At 33.6% G+C, this 18,591-nt stretch overlaps 1 protein-coding gene across 1 annotated transcript in view; it reads left to right on the plus strand.

The window, feature by feature from the left end:
- Positions 1–18,591, plus strand: part of LOC138692589 (adenosine receptor A2b-like) — a 649,225-nt gene that overhangs the window by 489,539 nt on the left and 141,095 nt on the right. The gene's annotated exons all lie outside the window — the stretch shown is intronic.

The raw sequence follows: 18,591 nt of genomic DNA on the forward strand, positions 1-18,591 counted from the left end.
CCAGGAACTATACACGACACCGTCACAATTCTTCCCTTTATATCCAGACAACTCAAATGGGCTGACAAGACGCCAGAAACCCAACTTTGAGTGCACACAATTCTGTGTGACTTAAATTGTGGCTTTCTGTTAACATACCTACAGTAACGAATATTATGCAAATCTAGCTTTCAGGTAGAAGATATCCGGCCGCGGAACAATTTTTCCCTCGAAATTATTCAATGTTTTCAATTGTTCTGACTTTCCCTATGAGACCTTTATATATACTAAGCTATGTATTTAGGAATTAACCAGAAGAAAACAAAGAGAATGCAGGCCAAAATCAAAATTGGAATGGTTCGTCAATTCAGAAAAAATTGAGTAACAGTCGTTACAGGAGGCCCTTGTCCTAATGGAATTTCATGGCCTGTTCTTATTCTGATATATATATATATATATGGGTAATGTATGTAATATTAAGTTTTGTGTGGAATACTCTAACCTTGCTTCGATTAATTCGATCAGACTTTTATGTCTACCAATACTTTTATTTTCGGATAAACCAACATAATAATTTGTTCTTTGTAGAATTATTTTATTTTCTCCTCATTTGTGTACTTTTGATGTAGTAATTGTACTTCGAATATTTGCTGCCTTGCCGCATTTATACGTTAAATTTAACAAATTGTTTCTTCTCATAACACTAAGATGTGTTAACTTCAAAAGAGGCTCGCGAAAAGGTATTTTAATTAAATAACCTTAGAATTACTTTAAAATGTTATTACGTTTTAACAGATGTTGGTGAATCTAGGCATATATAGACTTTAAAGAATTATAAAGATGTACTATGATTTATTGTTAGCCTAATAATGTAACGATAAGTAAAATTGAACTATAAAAAATACAGAAGACTGAAATCCTTGAAAATATTGCATGTTGTAACAATGGAAATGTTTTAAATCTGCAATGTTATATTCAAAGGTATATTCCACATGGAAGTGATCAAAACAACGCATTTTCAATATTACATCCATACATTCATGAAATAATATCTGTACACGCATTCGAAAAAAAAAAACACTATTACGAGTTAATGTATGCGTATGAATACACAGAAATCCCATTTCACACACTTCCTTGACAGCAGAATTTATTTTGCTTACGTTTTGCTGAATAATTTATGAATATTCTGTCCAGAAAAATTCCTTCGAATACATATAATAAAATAGCATACATTGTAGTGCTTATATTATACTAAAATTACAGTATGGTATTACTTCAGGAGGCTATATGCTTGAATATTGATGTGGTGGTGGTGGTGGTTTACTCACGTTTCCTGAATAATTTATGAACATTTTATCCAGAAAAATTCCTTCGAATGTATATAATAAAATAACATACATTATAATGCTTATTATACCAAAATTCCAGAGTAATATTACTTCAAGAGGCTATATGTTTGAATTTCGATGTGATAGTGATGGTAGTGGTGGTAATAATAATAATAATAATAATAATAATAATAATACTAGCAGTAGTAGTAGTAGTAGTAGTAGTAGTAGTAGTAGTAGTAGTAGTAGTAGTAGTAGTAGTAGTAGTAGTGTCCACACCTGTGGAGTAACGGTTAGCGCGTCTGGCCGCGAAACCAGGTGGTCCGGGTTTGATTCCCGGTCGGGGCAAGTTACCTGGTTGAGGTTTTTTCTAAGGTTTTTCCCTCAATCCAATACGAGTAAATGCTGGGTAACTTTCGGTGCTGGACCCCGGACTCATTTCATCGGCATTATCACCTTCATCTTATTCAGACACAAAATAATCTAAGATGTTGATAAAACGTCGTAAAATAACCTACTAAAAAGTAGTAGTAATAGTAGTAGTAGTAGTAGTAGTAGTAGTAGTAATAAATAATAGTAGTTGCATTTTATTTTACGAAGTTTTCAATTTTGAAGGCGAAAAATAGTTGACAAATTTTACATGGAGCACTCTATCAGAAATATAATTATATTACGTGCTTTAAATTTTTGGCACAATAAGCATGTCGTTACTTTACTCCAGGAGAAATCCAAACTAGATATTTTATGGCAATATAAAACGCAACGCTCTTGGCGGATTTGAACTCGCGAACTCGGACCATGGATGATGATGATGATGATGATGATGATGAAGATGATGAAGATGAAGATGAAGATGTTTGAAAAAGAAACGAGGGAAACTTTTCAAGGCATGATATAACGTATTTTATGCAAGTGTGGGAACCATTGGTGGCTGGCGGTTAAAACATATGGTGATTTACTTTCATAAAATCAATAATATTATATTAATGATACCGTTTGGACAAAATTAAACCGTTATTGCATGAATGTGTCAGCTGTAAAACACAACACAGAATGTTCGGAAGTAAAATTATATTTTTATTAAAAGAATATCCATACTAAGTGAAACTATTCTTAAAACTATAAAATATTTATGAGTGTAACAGAACAAAATTTCAATCTACTTTAAAAGAAGAACAATAACTCACCTATTTGTATGTAAAATCTGTACGACTCTTCTTAGATGGGGAACAAAATACGCGCACAACCACTGAAACTTGTCTGGATTAAAATTTCTATTAAACTTCCTGTCTGCGTTTTAACACATTGTGAAATATCAAGGAAAGAAGTTGATCTATCAAATCGCTTAATCTCAGAATTTTTTCCTAAATTCGCGCTGAAAATTGCTGTTCTAATGAACAATGTACGAAAAATATTAATATTTTATTAACTAAAATAGGAAAATAAATAGTAAATCCGTTGCGCTACAGCCCATGAAGGGCCAAGACCGACCAGCCGGCTGCTGGCCTCACGTCTACATGCCGAAACAAAATAGGAAATCTACCTTCAAACATTTATCTGGCATAACACAATAATCAGTACTAATTGAATATTGACACGTGCTCGATGTAAGTGAATACTCAAGCAAACGAACCTCACACCACTGCAATTACAATAACAAAGAATCGGAATCAGTAAGAAAATACTTTAAGTAAAACGGAAAATGTTCACACCATTAAGATAAAGTGAAGGAAAACCTGTTTCTCTCACCAAATAAGAGTGAGGGAGATCGTTGTATTCTGTCTCTTTCACTGTCACTATCCAAAGCCAATAATCAGGCTGATAGAATTTCGTTTACCAAGAATACTTAAGGTGTGCTAGAAAACCTCTTCCTCATCTCTTCGTGCCTTCGTCCCAGGCAGTATTCCAAGATCTACTCTACCTGCAAAAAATTTGCGCGATTCTCTGAAACAAACTAATCATGTTCCTATAATCTAGCAGACGAACTACATTACTTCAACTCTTACTTTAAACAGTTTATGGCTTTAAAAATGTTTCGTTGCAGCACAACTTTGGTACAACCTTAAGAAGCCGTCCTGGTGGGAATTAGATATTCAATAATTCTCCATAAGCGTATCATAAAATGGCTTCAGAAGGAGCTTACAGATGATAACAAAGAAACAAAGTTTAGCATATATAGTGGTTTGAAAAATTATTTGCCTAAAGGAAACATGTTTTTGGGTTGTAACATGTGATGAAATGTGGATACATTATTTTGGGTCATAATCCAAGAGGTAGAACAGAAGTGAAGGCGTCTATCCTCGCCCGTTAAGAAAATGTTCAGATCTCAACCATCTGTAGGCGAAGGAATGATGATTCTATGTTGGGATATTATAGGGTAACTTAATAAGACTTTTGAAAGAACTTTGTACTATAAATAGTGAATATGTTAACGGTTTGATTGAAAGAGAAGCCAGTGTTACTGAAAAGAAAGAAACTTCTTCCGTTTTCTTTTCTTCTTCTTCTTCTTCTTCTTCTTCTTCAATATACGCTTGTTTTCATTGCCCATACCGAAATCGAAATCATTGTACAATAATTAGACTTGAGAGATTATGTCACCAGAATTTATTACATGTTGTTCGCATAAAGACTGTCTCAAATGAATCAAGTATGCGTACAATATTGTAATGGATGTAATGACTGGAGACTGGCACAACATGGAAAGCATTTTACCAAAATATGAAATTTATTTCCTGTGCGGTGTTACTGCAGAGAAAGGAAATTCTTCTGTTCTTCTTCTTCTTCTTTTTCTCCTCCTCCTTCAGCCTACGCTTATTTCATTGCTCATACCGAAGTCGAAAGCAATGGACAATAATTAATTAGACTTGAGAGATTCTGTAACTTCAGATTTATTACGTGTTGTTTCCAGAAAAGACTGCCTCAAATGAATCAAGTACAATATTGTAGTGGGTGTAATGACTAGAGACCTGCACAATATGGAGAAAATTTTATAAAAATATGAACACTTATTTTGGAAAAATATGAAGATATGTAGTTGTAGAAATATTAACAGAGGGAAAAAATTGTACAAAAAGAAAATAAAAAAAAGTGAAGACTTTTATAAAATATGAATATTTCACCAAAACATTATGAAATGCGAAAAATTTTTGATGACTATTTCGTTTATATGACGTCATTCTATTTTCGACCAATGAAGGGTAATGAAATTTTGAATTCCAACCAATCACAGTCAAACATCGCTATAATTTCTCCAGCTAGATTTATCGCTATCAATTTATCGCATGGTCGTTCTTTTGCATAGTCGGTGTCGCCAACTGTTTCCCCGTAATTAATATATTTACGCAGTGAAGACGACGTTCAAAACGGCACACCATGTAGACATAAAATCTTCATGCATCTTAATTGAACGTACGTTTTAAACTCGATTATTTCAATACTCTTCCCAGATTGCATGCATACACGAATGGAAAATTGAATTGTGTAGATGCAGCTTTAGTCCCGTTACAAACTACAGTGAGAATACTTTTGTCGAGCTATGGAAAATGCTTTCCTGTAGTACGGAGTACCGACAACGGTCAAAATAAGGCACAGCTGACATTGTCCCACTCCCACAGGTAAGTAAACTAATTGTAGCCTATAAAATTTGTGAATGAAATTAAACAATTAATAGAAAGTCAGATGTTCAAATTTATGTAACATCAGCATATATCAAAACGAAAGATCTTGTATAGTATTATATACAAGGTCTTTGATCGAACTTCGTTCCTTATGGCGTAATAAAATACGTGTTTTAATTATCTATACCGAGATGACTTCACTGTGTCACAACATATGTCTCGTTGTAGTGTGAATACATAAGCATTGCTATATACCTGTCTCCACACATATTACATAGTTCTTAGTTCACGGTGTAGTGTGTAATGTAACGATGAAGTACTAAATAAAGTACGAAATTCTATTTCCACATCTACATTTTCATATTCTAATTTCATGTCCATTGTAGGCTATCTGAAGGAAATTACACTCTTTCATTCAGATTTGATAACTGCTACTTCAACAATTCTTCATTTAATGACTATATTAAACAAGTTACTGTAATTATATTATAAAATTTTAAATTAAATGATGATTTCACCAGATAATGAAAATGTATTTCTGTTATAATAATAAGAGAAAAGTACAGTACATGTAATTAACATTGTTAAACCTGTATTTCGCTTTTCGCAATAGGCATTACTGAATAGCATCCAATTTCTTTATTGCAGTAATCGATATTCATCTATTTCAACTTCACATTGTCTTGATAGGTTAAGTATTCGTAAATATACAATTATTAACATTTTGTGATCGAATTTTAGGGATATATTATTTACATTTTTATTTTATTCACGAAATAGTCCTAATAAATGTCACTAGAGGTCTGAGATTACTACAGATAAATTGCATTCTACACATCGTGAATCGTTAAATTCTTGGTCCCATACCGCTAGCAGGAATGGTTTAGAATCATGAATTTCATATTTTGCCTGTCACTAGTCCACAAATATCCACAAGCTATATTAGACTTATATGTTTAATTCACTGCCCTGATTCACCTTTCAGTCGGCCTGAGTGGCGCAGTCGGTATAGTGTTGGCCTTCTATGTCCGAGGTTTCGATATCGATCCCGGCCTAGGTCGATGGCACTTAAGTGTGCTTAAATGCTGTAGGCTCATGTCAGTAGATTTACTGGCATGTAAAAGAACTCCTGTGGGACAAAATTCCGACAAACCGGCGACCCTGATATAATCTCGGCAGTTGTGAGTGTTGTTAAATAAAACGTAATTTAATGTTTCAACCTTCAAAAGGACCCTACTTTTTATTTCTTTTTACGGAGGAGCGTCCGAAGTCTAGCACCACTCCTGAACTGTGAATGATATTTGTTGCCGAACAGTCGCGCTCTTGTACGAATACACTGAACTTAACCCGGGCTATGATAATAATGACAATGATATGTGAATAAATTATGGTGTAATGATTCCGATTTTCAACACGGAAAGTTACCCAGCAATTCTACTTCAATTGGTTAAGGGAAAATCTCGGAAAAATCCCCCACCATGTAACTTGTTGGAACCAGAATTTGAACCTTGACCCGTTCGTTTCACAGTTAGATATGCTAACCGTTACTCCACAGCATTGGACTAAGGATCCTATTACTTCCCTTCCATTCTATTAACAATAGTTACAGGTTTCCAATTTGTCTAATTTGTCTCCTTATTTGTTAAATAACCTACATAGCATTATCAAAATTAACTTTGTCGAGATAGAATGTACAACGAAATCGTTAACTCTCTTGTGCTTTTATATTTTGGCTAACTGCACAAAAATTAATTTACCTGCATAAAATATATTTTTGAAGCAACCTTAATTACTTTCTATAAATCAGACACGGTTTCTTGCATCGTACGTGCACTTCCCTGACCCTGAGCAGTGAGCTGCTATTTGATTACACAAGTATAATTTATTATACGACTTGGCAAACGAAATGTAACTGCACACTCCGCACTCTGTTGTTAACGATGAATGAATGCTACTTTTTAACTAACCACAGGAGAACGCTTTCTCAACGACATTCATTTACTTTATCTTCCACTAATGTTTTACTTTCTCTGAGTAAAGCCTATCATTTTATAAACAAAAGAACAAATCATCTTCATTACGAGTACTGCTTCCTTTAAGTAACGCAATATATAGGCGTACTTCGTATACATATGTAAAGATGTACAGGGACATCACTTTATTTTTACTTCAATTTAAGGGTTAAATGACATTTGGAATTTCTAATTTACTCCGTTTATTGTAATAGCCTCATCTCGATTATTGACAATTAATTTTGTCTTATTTAGGTTCCTGTGAGCCAGCATCTATAATAAATAATTTACTTCTTCTAGAAATTGCTCCCTTCAATTCCACTCCCGGAGTTCCAATTATGTTATCAGCGAAGTGTAGGTTATAACATCGACCATTTCTATCTGTTTAAATCCCGCATTTACCTTAAATCTTACGGAATACTTCCTCTACTGGGTGTTCATTTCAAAGTGTGTCATGACGTCACTGTTGATGAGTCAGCGATTTGAAGCGAGTTTCAGCCTTTGTGTCAGAGAAGTTGCCTATCAATCAAGGCGTTCAATCTGAACTTGAGAACGTGTACGGTAAAACTTGAACGTCGTAGCAACAGATGGCGGTCTGTACGGTCTGTGTGCTACCATAACCTCTTTCGAACTGTGTTTTTCGCGGGCAAGTCGTACATCGGTTGCGTACGGCAACATTCCACAATACAAATCAGATGCTCCGTGTCCATGTTGACAGTCGAAGTTAATGTCAACAAATACGTAAGTAATCGTCTTAACCCTCTCCACATATCCCGACAGTAAGAAAAAACTCACCTCAATATATGTTTCGAAACAGTTCACATTCCTGCCACTACCGGCGTTACCGTACGTATCGGCAAGTACTCTTCTGAATAAACGCCGTACTTACTAGGCAACTTCTCTTGCAGATAAGTAATACACCTCTGCGGAAGTGTAGGAATGTTGAATTCTCTAGGCTCATCGGCTAGCCACATGACGGCATTAAGCGAGCCATGACACACTTTGAACTGAACACCCAGTAGAAGCTAAATGAACTGTTTCGGGAACACAGGATCACTTTGTTTGACTCCTCTTCTAAAGTAAACTTTTTCCCTTCTTTGTCTACTCGGGCTTGCCCCTTGTGTTACAGTATAGTTTGGCAAGAATTCTTATTTATTTTTCTTCTACTCCTTGCCTCTTCAATGCTGTCATCAAGATAACAAAGTCTTTAGTGAAGTCTATAAATGCTATATACAATTCTTGGTTGAATTCTTGCACTTTTTATATGAGTTATGACATTGTTTGTAAGTGGTCTATTTTTTTTTTTTAATATCCACCTCGAAATCTGGCTTGTTCTTCAGGTCGGTTCTTTGTAGGCTTCCGTTAACCCGTTTAATTAGATTTTAGAAAACAATTACTTGTACACGATTGACATTAGACTTATTGGTCGGTAGTAGTCCACGTCTTTGGATTGTTTCTTGTAGTTTTGAATAATAATAATAATAATAATAATAATAATAATAATAATAATAATAATAATCTTTATTTAACCTGGCAGATTTAAGGCCGCAAGGCCTTCTCTTACATTCAACCAGGATTAAAACTTGCTTACATAGTTCAACATAAAACTGGATCGGAATTAAGTAATTACATACTGATACAATTTAGGTACATAATGAGATCAAAAGAGGTAGTTACATAAAAATTTACCTCATAAAATAAAAATAAACGTAATGGAATACATATTAATCCTGTTGGAATCAAATACGAATCACATAAAAACAGAAGCCGATAATTCAATAAAAAAATGTACACAGTAAAAATAAAAATAAACATATTATTATACATATTAGTATTAGATTACAATTAAGTAGAATTTACATAATTAAACCAGAAACCGACAGTTGAATAAAATATACACAAAAATAGATTAATGATAAAAAACAACACAGTGGGATACATATAGCCTTGACTGTCATTATTTTGGTATGATTTCCGTCCTTATTAGTTCTCTGAACAGCGTGAAATAACGCTAATAAGATCTTCCTATCCTTTCTTCAACGTATGTGTAACAATCTTTATCACATATGATCACGTCATACATCATATTATATCACAACACAAAACAATACATACCGGTATTTGTACATTATTAACACTCATCAAAACATACTATATCAAATGATATCATAACAAATTCATGTCACAAAATCTCTCAGAATAAAATAAAATAAAATAACAGCTAACATAAAATGTCATGCCAGATATAGTGTTATTCATAACTAAATACAAAAACTGCGAGGTTATTGGGGGGAGGCCAAGGCAAACATTTTTTGTCAGATATATATGGTAAGCAACTCGTCGTTATCCCTCTACGCGATGAACAAATGCTATTAGTAAAAAAAACTGATGACGAAAACACTATACAATGACTGTTTCTTAAATTTAAACAATTGTTTAGTGTCTTCCATTCCCCTGCTTACAGCGGCACAACGTGGATTTCTTTAATTTTTACAACATTCCTGGAGTATCACGGATTGTTTGTGCTGCTATCATGATTCTGTGATTCTGTGACCGAGATCCTCCTTATGCTGTCTGCTGTAACGAACACCGAGTTGCCCATACGGCCCCACAAAAAGAAGTCCAAACAGATAACACCAAGTAATCTTGATGGCGAAACAACCGATCGAGCACGACCAATCCATCACTTAGGGAAAGCGGCATTCAGGAAATGATGAAGGCAAAGGCGCTAATGCGCTTGAAAATCATCTGATGGTATCACATATCTCACCACATCGTCGAAGGCACATCCTCAAGCAAGGGAGGAAGCATTTCCTGGAGAATGTGGAGGTAAATATCACTATTTAGGCGCAGTGCTAGGAATATGGGGCCAACAGCTGATACAGATACAAGTTTAAGGGGTTAGATACAGCTTATAGCAGTAAGATTTGGAAATGTATTATTTATTAAGGAATGTAGTTGAAAGAGCATGATATTGTAAACATGAATTTCAGCAATAAAATAAAAGAGAGAGAACATGACAAATTTAAAAAGTTTTAGAGTTATGAGGAAAACTCTTCATAATCGCAGAGTCAACTGCAAACATTTTGAGTTTTGAAAAAATATATATAATTTTTTTTTCTTTTTGAAATCGTAAAAATATTTTGTTCGTATAGCAGAAGGACAGTGTTTTATACATATCAATTTCCATTATTGTACAAGACACAGCAAAGGAAAAAAAAAATGTTGAATATTTCCAAAAATTTTACTGCTGTAAGCTGTACCTAACCCCTTAACAACTGAATAATATTTGCAACAGTGACTAACGCAAGTATTGATTGCTCACTTTCAGACATTACGCTTATAAATGGTTGAATTAACGAATAGTAACCGAACCCATTTTGCTTGTCAAAACCTGTTTGTCTTACTTTCCCAATTACCGCTCCCAGTTTGTGTATTGCATTCTAAAACACCCTGTATACACGTAACATATATTTATTACGTGACAAATAACAACATTCAAACCATACCGTGTAAGATGTAATATATATTATTCTTTCGCTCTTAAATTACCGCTATTACAATAACCGTCGTTCCATCAAATCCCATCTCACTCTCCCCAACGTCCTAACATCTCTGTCGAGAATGTAGGAAAACTTTCTCAAATCGATTCCACGAAACTTCACGGCCTGTCTCCGAGCCTGTGTTTTTTATTACTTCAACGCCTTCATCCCTTGACGGTTTCATACTTTTTTCAATACTGTCTCATACAAACTATAAATCTGCCGCTCAGCTTCCTGTCTCCAATCTGTCGCAGTCTGTTTATGTTCGAGGAAGCACTTACTGTCTACGTTTCTACTGTTTAATCTCAATAATGACATTAACTTTTCCGTCCTTCACGTTAAAGAGGAAGTCTGAAACAATCACTTCACTTGAACTATAATTTCTCAATGCAAAGTGAAGTTTGTCTTGATGGATGTGTGCATTTCTTTCAGTTGTGTAGGCTGAGAAATAGAATTATTGTTATTACTAGCCGTACCCGTGCGCTCCGCTGCACCCGTTAGAAATAAATATAAAGTAATTACATAATTAAAATAGGACATTTGATTCAGGGAATATTCGTGTTTGATAGAAGGATAAATCGTTTAATATGTTACTTAATTTAAATTATATTCAAATAATTAAAATGGAATCATTTTGGTCCAGAGAGCACTCATTTGGTGCAATGACAATTCCTTTAACATGTTTCTTAATTTTTTATTACATGCATCCATAGTTCAATGAACATTGACATCATTTTCATTTAATGTGTATACTTTATTTTACTTGTTATATGTTTCCATTGCATGGTAATAACTTAATTTTAACTCTTGTTTTCTACATATTCAGTAAATGGCGCTTGGCCCACTATGGTTCTGAACCCTTCAAATAACTTAAATTATATTATATTATATTATATTATATTATATTATATTATATTATATTATATTATATTATATTATATTATATTATATTATATAAAAGTGTGTTGATAACGGATGTACCCCGATAAGTAAGTTTTCAATTTGTTATGGGGGCTCTTGAATCTCAGGAGGAACAAATTTTATTTTACAACAGGACAACATAATCTGCTTGGCTCATTACCCAAATTTTTTGCATTGCATTTAATGCATATGTATTTTAACTCGATTCAATCGAGCATAGTTAAAATTTGGATTATAAAATAATGAAATGCTAAGCTAACATATTATTACTGCATACTAAATCAATACACTCTCGTTGTTCGTTAATTCTCTGAGATAAAAATGAATATGTTCATAAACATTATTATAAGAAATACAGGAAATGAATATACAGAATAACCTATCAAGTTTTCTGTGCATAAGAAGCTATTTTAATCTTACCTGTCCTCGATTCACTCAGAAGTTACTATAATAACATTATAGCATTATGTCCATCTAGAGAAACTACACTTTCCAATGGTGAATTAATAATTAATTATACAAATCGGTTAATTTAGCTTCTGATATTACTTCATACAAACACAGAAACATTGTCTGTAGGCTATCTTTCATAGCTTTCGATTGTTGCTGTCCAAGGCCCCTTATAGACGAAGTCATTTGCTTTTTAATTCATTACACGGCCTTAGATGGCAGTCATTTTAATTTTAAAACTCATTTATCTCATTAAATATCAGTCCTATCAAAATTTTTCAAGGAATAAAACTTATCGGAAAATATTTTAAAGAAACTTTTGTCATGTAACATTTTTCACAAAAATCAATAATAAGCGAGATATTTCCATTTATTTAATTCAGGCCCCCTTATAACCCCCCTTTAAATAATGTATTTTGAATGCCATATAGCCTAAAATCTAAGTTACAACGAACTTAATTTATATTCCAATTTTCATCGAAATCCGTTCAGCCATTATCGCGTGAAAAGGTAACAAACATACACAGACAGACAGACAGACATACAGACATACAAACAAAAATAAAAAAAAGCGATTTTCGGTTTCAGGGTGGTTAATTATATATGTTAGGACCAATTATTTTTGGAAAATCGAAAATTACCAGAAAAATTTCGGCTACAGATTTATTATTAGTATAGATTTGCGCAAACCTACTGTAAAAAAGGTTAGCCACAAACAATTCATTGTTATTATCTGCGCAAACCTACTGTAAAAAAAGGTTAGCCACAAACAATTCAAGAAACTGAAATGCAGCTATTATGTTATAATTATTATTATACAGATATTCATGTTACAAAAAAGTCCATAAGTATAAAATTAATTCTGAAACTGTCCAATAACTAAAAATTTACACAGACTATTTCTTTTTATACCAGTAAGTACGAGAAACTAGTCATACTAGTCGAGCAAAATATAATGAGGTGGGCGAGACCTCATTCATATTTGATACAGACTATTTCGTTTATATTATGTCATTCCACTTTCGGCCAATAAAGTGTAATGAAATTTTGAATTCCAACCAATCACAGTCATACATCGCGATAATTTCTGGAGCTCGATTTATCAGTATCAATTTATTGCATGCTCGTTCTTTTGTTTACTCAGTGTCGTTAATTGTTTCCATGTAAATCGATGAGTATGAATCCATTGTACTAGATAAGGTGCGAAATTCTACTTCCACATCTATATCTTCATCTTCTAATTCCATGTCCATTGCATCTAAAGAAAATGACACTCCTTCATAACAATTGTTCATCAATTAATTATTAACCAGGTTATTTGTAATTATAATATAAAATGTTGAAATTAAATTATGATTTCAGCAGATAATGAAAACGTGATTCTGTTATAATAACAAGAAAAAAACTCAGTACATGTAATTAACATTTTAAACCTGTATTTCGTTTTTCTCAATTGGCATTACTGAATAACATTCGATTTCTTTATTGCAGTAATCGTTATTCATTTATTTCGACTTCACAATGCCTAAATAGGTTAAATACTCATAAATATACAATTATAAACATTTTGTGAGCGAATTTTAGGGATATATTATTTACATTTTTAATTTATTCACGAAATAGTCCTAATAAATGTCACTCGAGGTCTGAGATTTCCCAAATAAATCCACTTGCTTCGCTCATGGATTTACCGGCAAGTCTCAGACCTCTTGCGACATTACTATAGATAAATTTCTAAAACCTTCAACGAAATTGCACTAGCAATGTATGGAGTACTTTTGCTAAATAAATAACAACAACCAAAATTTATTACACTATAATCACTTCACTGACCAAAATAATATTGCAAACGACTTCGCTGAATACTTGAAAAGCAGAAACAATTTAAAAGAAAACATATCACTAAAAGTATAGACTAATATAATTGAGACAGTACTGTCTATTACTATCCGCGTTATGTTTATAAATCAATAAAGAAATTAATAATATCAAAGAGCGTTGGAGCTGAAGGTGGGGTAAAGTTGCCTAATTCCGTGATATCCCTAATCCCGTGATACTTTTCTTCAATTTAATGTCAGTCAAAGTTTTGCAGTTCGACCATAGCGTCAGAAATATTTCTCGAAACAGTGGATCTTTCGCCTACTTTTGAGACATCGGTGAACTTCCTAGCAATATAAGTTACCCAATCCCGTAAAATTCAGTGAAAAGAATGTATCACGGAAAAAGGAGTATCACGGAATTACGCAACTTTGCCCTATACCAAGTTATATGATTTAATGATTATCCTGTCGTTTTGATCTTCTGCTAGAGCAAATACGGAGTATTTTAACATAACTCTCAAATAGTGAAAGGAAGTTACGATCATTGCCATATGAAAATGTGGCAATAACAATTCAACAATTTCTCTCAGATTTTTAAAACCACTGAGTGTTCGTCAGAAAACAAGCTTTACTCATTGTCAATTAAATGCCGTCGGCCTTTTTCTGTTATAGATCGAACTCGTTGCCGAAAAAATAACGTGTAGGCTACATTTACATGGATCGAGCGTGGGACGGTTTTGTGTTGGATATTATAGACAAATAACACATACTGAAGGGACGTCAAGGTTAGAGCGTTAGTATACAACCGACTTCTATTCAGTGTAGTACAGTTGAGTTTGTGACAATGCAGTACATGTATTATGCGTAAATTATAAAATGATTGTACAAAAAGTGCCAAAAACTGGCGTGCTACTTGGCCATATTACTTTTAAAATTGAGCCGTACTAAGCGAAACCTGTTTCGGGCATACATCCTATGTTTCAACAAGCAGGTTTTCATTCATTGTAGAGAAACTTGGCCTAATTCACCTCCACTAAATCTAAACTAAGTCTACTGTGCTCAATAATTCAGTTTCGTACTTAAAATAGCATCCATTATCGAAATGCGTTCACAAACTCAATACCTATAGGTATTTCGACTTTATAGAAGTTATTTATGTATACATGCATATTTGTTTGCTTCATAAGCTGGAAAATACTGATCTTCAGGCTCCCTAAACTGGTTTCGGAACTATCTCTAAGGCAGGAAATATATAAGAATTTGTAATAAAATTTCAAATTCCTTTACTTTAAGTTGTGAAATGCTACAGCATAGATGTCCAATTGTAACTCGTACGAGGTAACTCCTGGCGTAAGCAACCCGCAGCGCATATTCTTTAAGGTCGTTTTTCCTATTTTATATGGAAAGTTATTGATCTTAGCAGCGTATGCTTGATGTACAACATCTGCTGGCTCTATAGGCGTCTGGACACCCATGTGCCACAGCGATCAAACATAGGATCTCTCCTACCATTTTCACTAACGACAACTCTACAATGGCAGGTTCGTAGTACTGTTTATTATTAGCTGATGCCTTATAAATTGTATCCATTGCACGGAGTACTGAATCAAGTTAAGCAATCTTTTTGTTGTACTTAACACTATTACTGTTATGGGAGTAGATAATTACTAGATTAAGAAAAGTGTTTCTAATATTAAATATTATTATTACTAATTAATATACGACAGTTGCACTTTACATTTGCGCAGTACACACCCAATAAAAATAAACAAGTTTAAGCTGAAATTTATTGGCGAATTAACAAATTAAAACATGAGCACTTTCAGTCCATGCACAGCGTCAAGAGAAGATGTGGGGTTAATTGCTAAGGGAAAGTTGTGGACTACATATAACAACAATTAAAGTAATAAGTACGTAAATTGAGTTGGATGAGTTATGAAACAAGTTTCAGTTGAGCTTTCAACATTTATGTGAAGTGGAAAGACAGAAAGCTAGTCGAAGCCACTTCGTTGGCGCCGTTCCTGTTTTGCAGACTGCAATTCTTTTTCAGAGTGACACAGACTCCATCATTAGGTGGCGTTCTGTGAAGAGTGTAAAATTAATTCCACTAAAATATGTATTATAACTATTGTCTGTTCACTATATTTTAACTTCTGATCCCAACAAAATAATGTACGTGTACCTACTCCCTTGTCGTTTGTGGATTGTTTTCTGTGAACAACAAGCTAATATGGCGCAAACATATAGTTCCATAATATTATACTGTTTTCGTTCAAGTACAAATCTATTTACATATATTCAAAATACAAACATATATTACATTATATTATTACAGAAAGGGGCATATCAGGAAATTGAAATAGTATTTTAAAACACGTTATTAGTAGACGTTATTTCAAAGTAGGCTATAGGCAATTACACCAGCGTATAATGAATTATAAGTATGGACACTTCGCGTCGGTATCATTGATGTAGCATGACTGATTTCAATGACCAGCTTGAGCATGAGATTCTGCTTTTTCCCTAGAGTTGGCGCTGACATCACGCCAGCTAGTAGTTGACACAGCGGAAATATAACACAGTATATACAATTAATACATCTAGGTGCATTATGTACTCAAATAAAATAAATTGGAGAAATGAAATAATAAATCTGTCATTATCTGTAATGTCTAGACTCTAGAGTTCCCTTATAATCAAAGTTGAGACGTTGACCACATCAACAATTAAAAAACGCAATGATTTGATAGTGCTGAAAATGGAAAAACATAACTCCTATGAGAAGTAAAATCATTTGCCTATATATTGTATACAAATATTAAACGAATTTGATACATAATTTTCAATGTATTACATTATTTTATAATATAATTTATTATATATAAAACATACAAAATTATTATTACAACTAGTTTATAACTGAGAAATAAGGAAAAGCCGTTAACTTGAATTTATTGGAAGCAAAGCTGTTACTGGATTATGCAACAAGGTAGGCGATGTTTGGATTATGTGTCTCAACTCTTACATTCAATTTTATTATCGAGTAACTATTGCGTGTCCTCAATTGAGGGGCTTAGAACAAAAAGCAGGTAAGTGACGGAAACCTAGTTTTGAGAAAATTACAGTTAAAGTTCTACATACAATGGAATATTATACACTATTTTGGTGAAATGATAGCACCACTGCACAGTGTGATCACTTACCTGATTTTATCCCAAAGAAACATCCTTTTGGGCTATCACAACACGCACTTACCTCATTTTTTTAACAATGTCACTTACCTGCTTTTTGTTCTAAGCCCCTCAATTATACCAACCTCTAGCGCTTGAAAGTGGAACTAAACACCGACGGAGAGCATGAACACAGAAAAACAGAATAGGAAAATTCGCTCAATGTCTATTTTATATAGGCCTAGTCCCTATTCGCTGGTTAGACAATACAATACGATCCTGCTTAAATATATGTCGAGTCCGGTATAAGCTGTGACCACTGATATCTTTGTATGCTACTGCAGCTTAATGGGGCACGCGGTAGCACAGCAGTAAAGGCGTAACGCTGGGAAGTCGAAAGATCGCGGGTTTGATTCCTGATGGGGTCATGGATTTTCTTCATTGAACTAATCCTTCCGGTTGCACTATAGCTCTGGCGATTACTCAGTCTCTAACGAAAATGAATACCAAGATCATTTCCTTGGGGGTAAAGGCGGCGGGCATGTAGGACTGACATCTGTGAGCCACTCTGTGAGCCGATTTGGCCTGTAATGTGGTTCGCCTTACTTGTTATTTATTTATTTATTTATTTATTTATTTATTTATTTATTTATTTATTTATTTATTTATTTATTTATTTATTTATTTATTTACTCACTCATTTATTTATTTGTTAATTAATTAATTTCTTCTTCAATTCCAGGAGTAGGCAGATGCATATTCCGGCTTCATAGTGTATCCGTCCACCGCTTCCTAGGTTTTCCGTATGTCTTTAGGTCTATAGTACATCAATCTTCTAGGGATCCTTTCTGGTGTCATTCTATTAACATGGTCTGCCCATTGATTCCTATAATTTGTGATTTTTTTTCTGCTAGGGAAAATATGTTCACTTCTTCTCTTATTTCATCATTTCTAATTTTATCCAATATAGTGCATCCCTTGATTGACCTTAGGAACCTCATTTCACCAGCTGTAATTTTTTACTGTCAGCTACGATCAACGTCAATGTATCTGATCCAAACAGTAAATATGGCAAGGCCATTACTTTATAAAATATAATTTGTGTTCCTTTTCTTGCTATATTTTTCAGATTTATACTTATTGTGCCACTCATGTGCTGAAACATGGCGAGTTTATATTTGCAGTCGCTTTCATGTTTATATGAGAGCTAAGTACCTAAATATTTAAAACTGGTTACTTTTTCTAGAGGAGTGCCATTTAAAACAATATTTGTTTGTTTGTTTGTTTGTTTGTTTGTTTGTTTGTTTATTCGTGGAGTTAATGCCTTCAGGCCTTCTCTACCACACCATCAGAAATACAAACACAAAAAAGGCGAATGCAGAGAGAAGAACTTAACAAGGAAAAGAAAAAAAGCACAAATACAAATGTATAAATACAAAAAACCATGAGAAAAAATACAAGTTTAAAGATAAAATCACTATAGATAGGTATCAAAATGCAGTTTAATGAGTTGTTAAGTTTAACTCTAACTCAAAACTATGATCCACGATCAGGAATAAATGACGCCATTCTTTCTTATCGTGTTCTGACATTTCAAAACAAGTACTATGCTATCCCTAATGCCTACAGTATGTTCTTGAGTTTTAGAAATGAATATGTGAAGGGCGTTATCGTATATAGATTTTTTTAGTAACAATGAATAACATGACAGAAGCAGTTGCTAGTCCTTCTGTAAAACAAAAATAGAAA

This window comes from Periplaneta americana, chromosome 17 (genome assembly GCF_040183065.1).
Source record: "Periplaneta americana isolate PAMFEO1 chromosome 17, P.americana_PAMFEO1_priV1, whole genome shotgun sequence".
NCBI classification, from domain to species: Eukaryota; Metazoa; Arthropoda; class Insecta; order Blattodea; family Blattidae; genus Periplaneta; species Periplaneta americana.